Raw genomic sequence first — 6,176 nt, 5'->3', positions numbered from 1 at the left:
TGACAAAACTGAGGAGGAGCTCTCCATTATAGAAGACATTAAAATGATCTACTTTCTCTTTTTCTTTTTTCTAGCAGGTACTGACTCATATTCCTTCTCTCATTTATTCATTGCAAATAATATATAACAAGAAAAAATGTTCTTGTGTTCTCTCCAGATTGCTGTGTGGGTATCCATCAGACTCCCCCTGCTCTCATCAAAAAGCCCGATGACATGGTGCACCTAGTCTGCACCCACAATCTAACTGAATACAGAGTGATGCTGTGGTACCAACAGCCAGCTGGCCAGACAGATATGAAATGCATTGGATATATCAACTATCGGGATGTCACAGTGGAAGAGACATATAAACAGAATTTCGAGATCAGTGGAGATCTTAGTACAAGTGATATAAAAAATGTTTCACTAATAATCCAGTTGACAGGAGCTCAAGACAGTGCAGTGTACTATTGTGCAGCTCGTTTTGCACGGTGACACAAAATCTTTCTGGTATTTACAAAAACCCCAAAGCACAGGCTACAAGTGCTGATAGATTTGTAGATGGCACAGAGGAGCAGGCACCTGTTTCTGTGGCTCTCATTTGGGTTTATGTCCTATTAAGGCTGTTCTTTCCCTAAGACGTTGTGCAGAAATACAGTAGCAAGGTTGGTGTGTGTTTCCAGCAGCATTCATAGGGTTCCTTGGAAAAACTCCTGACAGCTCTTTCTAATACACCTCACTAACATGGCTACGGCGGGCTAATAATGTGTGACGATACTATTTAGTTATCACGCATTAACCAAATAATGACTTGGAATCAGCTGAGACTGAAATTTACATAACTGGGGCAATAGTGTGGAAACAAATGTGACAGTGCAAAATCAGTTTGTAATAGTAAAAAGTCATTTATTTGTTCAATGATTTCATTTTAACATTCTTTGTAATGTGTTGTACCAAATAAAACTTGGTTGCTTTGATATTCATTCTAGGCCATCTCTAGCAGTGGATGGGGATGGACACCAAATTGGCATTTTCTCCAAGCAATTGAATGTTTTAAAAGAAATCATTTTGTTCAGCCAATGGAAAAAGTACCATAACACAGCAATAACATGAAAATAAGCTTCTTATCTTATAAGATATTCTATTTTTTCTGATCACAGATACATATTTAAATGTGAACAAGAGGGTGAGACGTGTGCTGAAGGCAGATTACATGTTTACATTTTCTTTTTACTAGATATTCATTTTACTCACCAACATTTTTTTTGTTTTAATAATGATGTATTGCATTTATATAGCGCTTTCCTAGGCACCCAAAGCACTTCACAATTCCACTATTCATTCACTCTCACATTCACACACTGGTGCAGGCAAACCACAGTTGTAGCCACAGCTGGGGCAGACTGACAGAAGCGAGGCTGCCATATCGCGCCATCTGGCCAACACCAGTAGGCGGTAGGTTAAAGGACACTGCAAATAATGTAACTAATTTGTAATATCCATTTTCACACTATACATAATTATTGTGTTCCTCTTGCTACAATAATACAGGGAAAACCACTAGGCGAAGGAAAAACTCCCTTTTAAGAGAAACCTCTGTAGAGATGCACAGAGATGAATAGTCATTGTTTTTAGCTATTTCGATTCAAAATACATTCTTTGTATATTATAATGGGATGGGTATAGAAGCAGGTCATCTACCAATTGGTTGTGGTGGTTGGTGGTTCGATTCCTGGCTCTATGCAGACAACAGTGCCCATCCACATCAGAAGTTTAAAGGTTTAAACTTTGTTTTTTTGTTTGATTTTCTGTCAGACAAAATTAATTATTTCCTCTTAATTTATTAAGTGCAGTAAATCTCTCAAGTATTCACCAAAATTCCCTTTTCAGAGAATTTTCACTTGTTTTGGAGCACCTCAATATAAAATCTTTTCACAGTACGCTGTCCCCTAAAAATGAGACTTGACTTTTAACTTCTTCTAGATTCTAAATGAGACGGCTACACTTTAACTGGTGCTGACGTGAGACTTCATCATCGTGGTGAGATGCTGTTGCCACTTTGTCTCCTCCCTTTCCTGCACCAGACTCAGAGTTACTGTCAGTCAGCAGGTGTGAACATGAACAGTTTTTTAATATCAGTTATTATTGCACTGTTGGGAATCAAAGGTAATTATTTACTTAATATTTCTGTCTGCTCAATGCTGCAAGTTTCATGACAAGATTTGATTTAACGTTAGTATTTTTTCTACAGGGGCATCACCAAATCAAAATGAAAATGTTCATCAGACTCCGACTGATCTCCTGAAGAACATAACTGATGGAGACAAGCTGACCTGTAAACACAAAGTCAAGAGCTACGACACTATTGTGTGGTATCATTGCCCAGCAGGAGACACCTCTCTGAAGCTAGTTGGTTTTACAAGTTATAAGGAAATTCAGACTGTGGAGAAACCCTATGAGGGCTTATTCAGCGTGAGTGGAAATGGAGAGGTTGAAGCATTCCTGCACTTGGGCAAACTCAGGCACCCTGAAAACAGCGGGCATTATTTCTGTGCAGTTTCTAGTCCCACCACAGCAGAAAAGCCTGAAATTCCTCTACAAAAACCTTCATCTGACCCTGAACACCTGCAGCAAACCACATGCCCACAAACCTTTGCAGACAGTGGGAGGAGCTGCGCTGGAGAAGTTGACAGAAAGATACAGCGAATTCTAGTCCTTTTCAAACGGTTGAGTTCAGCTGGGATTCGAGCTGGTTTATCACATTCAACATGAACTGGTCTCATCTCTTCATACACATCATCATCTGCATTAAAGGTATTCATAGAGACTCTCTGTCCTTTAGAATTTTGACTTAGAAGTGGTTTCCATGTTTTCTATTTGTATAAAAACTATAAAACTTTGTAATTTGGGCATTCATAATTGCATTCAGTTAATGGTTTTATTAGTGTTCAATGATCAGACTTTTAGTTTAAACCCTGAAGTCTGAATCCTCAGTTCTAACAATAGCTCGCTGTGCTTTCCCCAGTGTCTTTGCATTCAGGTAACAAAAATCATTGTGACTGAAATATATCAAAAACAGTTTGTGTTATTTATGTAGAGAGTTCTTCTACTTGTTGTCCAATAGATAGTTTAGAGGTTCGACTTGAGATTATTTCCTGTCGGTCTTATTTCCTACTACTTGACACTCTTTTTTTATACTGCCAACACTTTATTCACTGTTAGTCACTTATAGTTTTTTATTCACTTATTCAGTCACTGTCATTTAAAAACTGTGTACATACTGTATATTTTAAGTATTTTTTTTATCTCACTCTTATTGTCTGTTTATGCCCTGTCCTTATTTTTAAAGTCATGCTGCTCTGTTGTATCTTAATTGCCCCTTGGGGATAAATAAAGTCTCTGATTCTGTCATCAATGAGGACCACAAAGGGTTAATCTTTTATTGGAAAATTAAATGCTGCAAAGCATCTGAACTAGTTATTTCCAATTATTTTACCCTTCCATGGTCAGCCTTCAGCAGAGACATGTTCCAGATAGTCAGCCACATTAGAGTGATTAGTTCTGATTTTCAGTATTTCCCTCCCTCTGAGTCCGTCTACAAGACAGCAAGACACGGGACAATACAGACCAGGTTCTAAAAGATTAGGAATTAAAGTTGCTAATAGCTGTTATTTTAAATAGGGAGTCCAGGGGAATGTACGCACAAGCACAGGTCATTTAAAGAGGTTAAGAGAGAGAGTTAGGGATAGGGTTTATAAACTCTCTGATGTCTAATCGTATTATTAATTATCAATTAGCCAACAAACCCTCTTTTAATTCGTCATATTCTCAGATTGAACTACATTTTGTGTACTTTTTATTCTAATCCTATAATTAGCAGTTGTCTCAGTGAGCATAGAATCCTTCAAAAGAAATGCCATCAATTTACAACCTGTCAACTTTTCTTTGTTTCTCTACAGGAGTGTCCCTCGATAAAGAAATAAAGGTTCTTCAAACTCCAGAGCAGCTCCTGAAGCCGCCGAATGAGGAAGTCAGGCTGACCTGCAAACATAAAAACCAAAACTTTAACACTATTTTGTGGTATCAGCGCTCCAAAGGAGACACTGCTCTGAAGCTGATTGGCTTCATGTATTATCAGTCTCCAACTATTGAACCATCATTTGTAGGTCAGTTCAACATTAGTGGAAATGGAGAGAGTGCAGTGGATCTTCACATCCTGAGACCGAGACACCCTGAACACAGCGCAGAGTACCTTAGTGCCGCAAGATAGCACAGTAATGAATGCAGCTCATCTCTCTTACAAAAACTGCATATGCTAACAGATGGTAAACCACTGGTATCATGTGATGAGGTTGGAAAGCACTGAGATAAGAAGCTTTTTTCCTTCAACGATGCTTCAGTTTAGCCTCCATAACAGTACAGACTGATAAACAATAGAATTAAAGCGATACCCCACAAGCGTTTTACAGCTGAGGGGTAATGATGATGTGGTTCAAGCTTCTGGTAGTCAATAAAAGGTAACAGTTTTTAAGCATTTAACACTCTTTGTAGTTTTTAATGTTACTTATAGACTAATTGGTCTATATTATAATTTCCATGCTTATTTGGGAAACTGTAAAGGTGAAAATAAAATCTATTAAAAAATGATTATGTGTGTGCTTATGTATTATATTAACATAACTATGGCAAGTCATGTCATCCTCCAGCAATTTTATTTTGTGTGAATTCAAAGTTTACAGTAAAAGAAGTGAATGATTGTTCCTAAATCAGTCCAACCAGCAATTCAGTGTGAGTTTAACAGCTCCTGTGGTCAGGCACAGAAAAGGAAGCTAATTCTTTCTGCAGGTCCAGTGTATGTAATGTGTTACTGAAACCCTCCACGTCACAACTTCTGATGATAAGAAGAACAGACCAGACACACTCTGGTGGTTGAGCCTTGTGTTTTCACTGATACGCTTTAGCCTCTGTGGAATGTTTAGTCCAAGTACACGACTCCTGGATCTCGACTCAGGACAGTTATATTTCTCTGTTAACCCAAATGTTTTTAGTTCACACCTACACCACACAATGAAGAAAAGATTAAGCTAATTTGTGCTATTTCTGAGGGTTGTTTGGGTTTCCTTTTAGGATGTTGCAAGCCAGTTCAGATGGGTACCATGGTTATGCATTTAACCCCATCAATTTGGTGCTATATATAAAACATATTTTAAACTAAGGTCTTCCTTGTGTGTGTGTGTGTGTGTGTGTGTGTGTGTGTGTGTGTGTGTGTGTGTGTGTGTGTGTGTGTGTGTGTGGTGGCGGGAGGGGGGTGCATTTGGAAGAACAAATCCCACAATTGTTAAGTCCCATAGTGTAACCACCCAAAAAACCATATGATGGCCCTGCTCTTTCTCATTTAGTATAACTATGATCCACTTATCAAAATAAACGATTCCAGAGTCTATTAAAGGTTAGATTCAGCCAACAGGTGGAGGTAGAGCACGCAGCATAGAGGCTTGATGAATTAGCACCTCCCCATTCCTTTTTTTTTTTCCTGTCCCATTTGGTTCTTTAGCCGTCAGAATTGTTGTCTGAAGACCAACAAGGAGACCCAATGGATTTACTTTACCAAGTGGATCATCACGGCCTTGCCGTATTGGTCCATTTGATCAATCTTTGTTGTTATTATTTATTTTATTTTATTTTCAGTTGTTACAGACAGACATGACTGAGGGAAAGGAAAGGGAGAAAGAAAGATGAAGTAAAAGAAAAACAGAAGGGAAGAGGGACAGTGAGAAAGGGCACTTAAAAAGAGAAAGAAGAGGAAAAAACTCTCCTGGATCACCTGTTGAGAGAAAAAGAAGAGAAAACAAGCAAAAAAAAAACAGAGCAACATACTAAACACAACACCATCACGTTAATCTAGCTAAGTGTAAACAGCAGTAAATACTAAATATTGAGTGTTGTTGTGTAGCAAGCAGGACCGACAGCGCACAATGTGCTTGGAAATAGCAGACTATAAAGGTGTAGTTTATGTCTATGAACAGTGAACACCCGTGTGCACACCTGTGTGGATCAGCGTGCTTGTATTCAAAAGGTTTCCCCATGTAATGGTCTGCTAGAGGATGTAGAGAGCCATAGCCCCGTCCCCCAGGGCATGAAGCAGGCATGGAGGAGATCCAGGTTCCAGACTTCCAGAGGCCCCAGAGTGCGAGAAC

At 38.8% G+C, this 6,176-nt stretch overlaps 1 long non-coding RNA gene across 1 annotated transcript; it reads left to right on the top strand.

The window, feature by feature from the left end:
- Positions 1–1,362: 1,362 nt before the first annotated feature.
- Positions 1,363–4,626, top strand: LOC309705944. Its single transcript, XR_014276639.1, has 4 exons — positions 1,363–1,434; positions 1,963–2,145; positions 2,231–2,793; positions 3,939–4,626. It is a non-coding gene; the product is annotated as an uncharacterized lncRNA (long non-coding RNA).
- Positions 4,627–6,176: the final 1,550 nt, after the last annotated feature.

The sequence above is a fragment of the Aulonocara stuartgranti genome (assembly GCF_965226115.1).
Source record: "Aulonocara stuartgranti genome assembly, chromosome: 4".
Lineage (NCBI taxonomy): Eukaryota > Metazoa > Chordata > Actinopteri > Cichliformes > Cichlidae > Aulonocara > Aulonocara stuartgranti.
The sequence above is the reverse complement of the archived record's forward strand: the minus strand, read 5'-3'. Positions and strand labels throughout refer to the sequence as shown.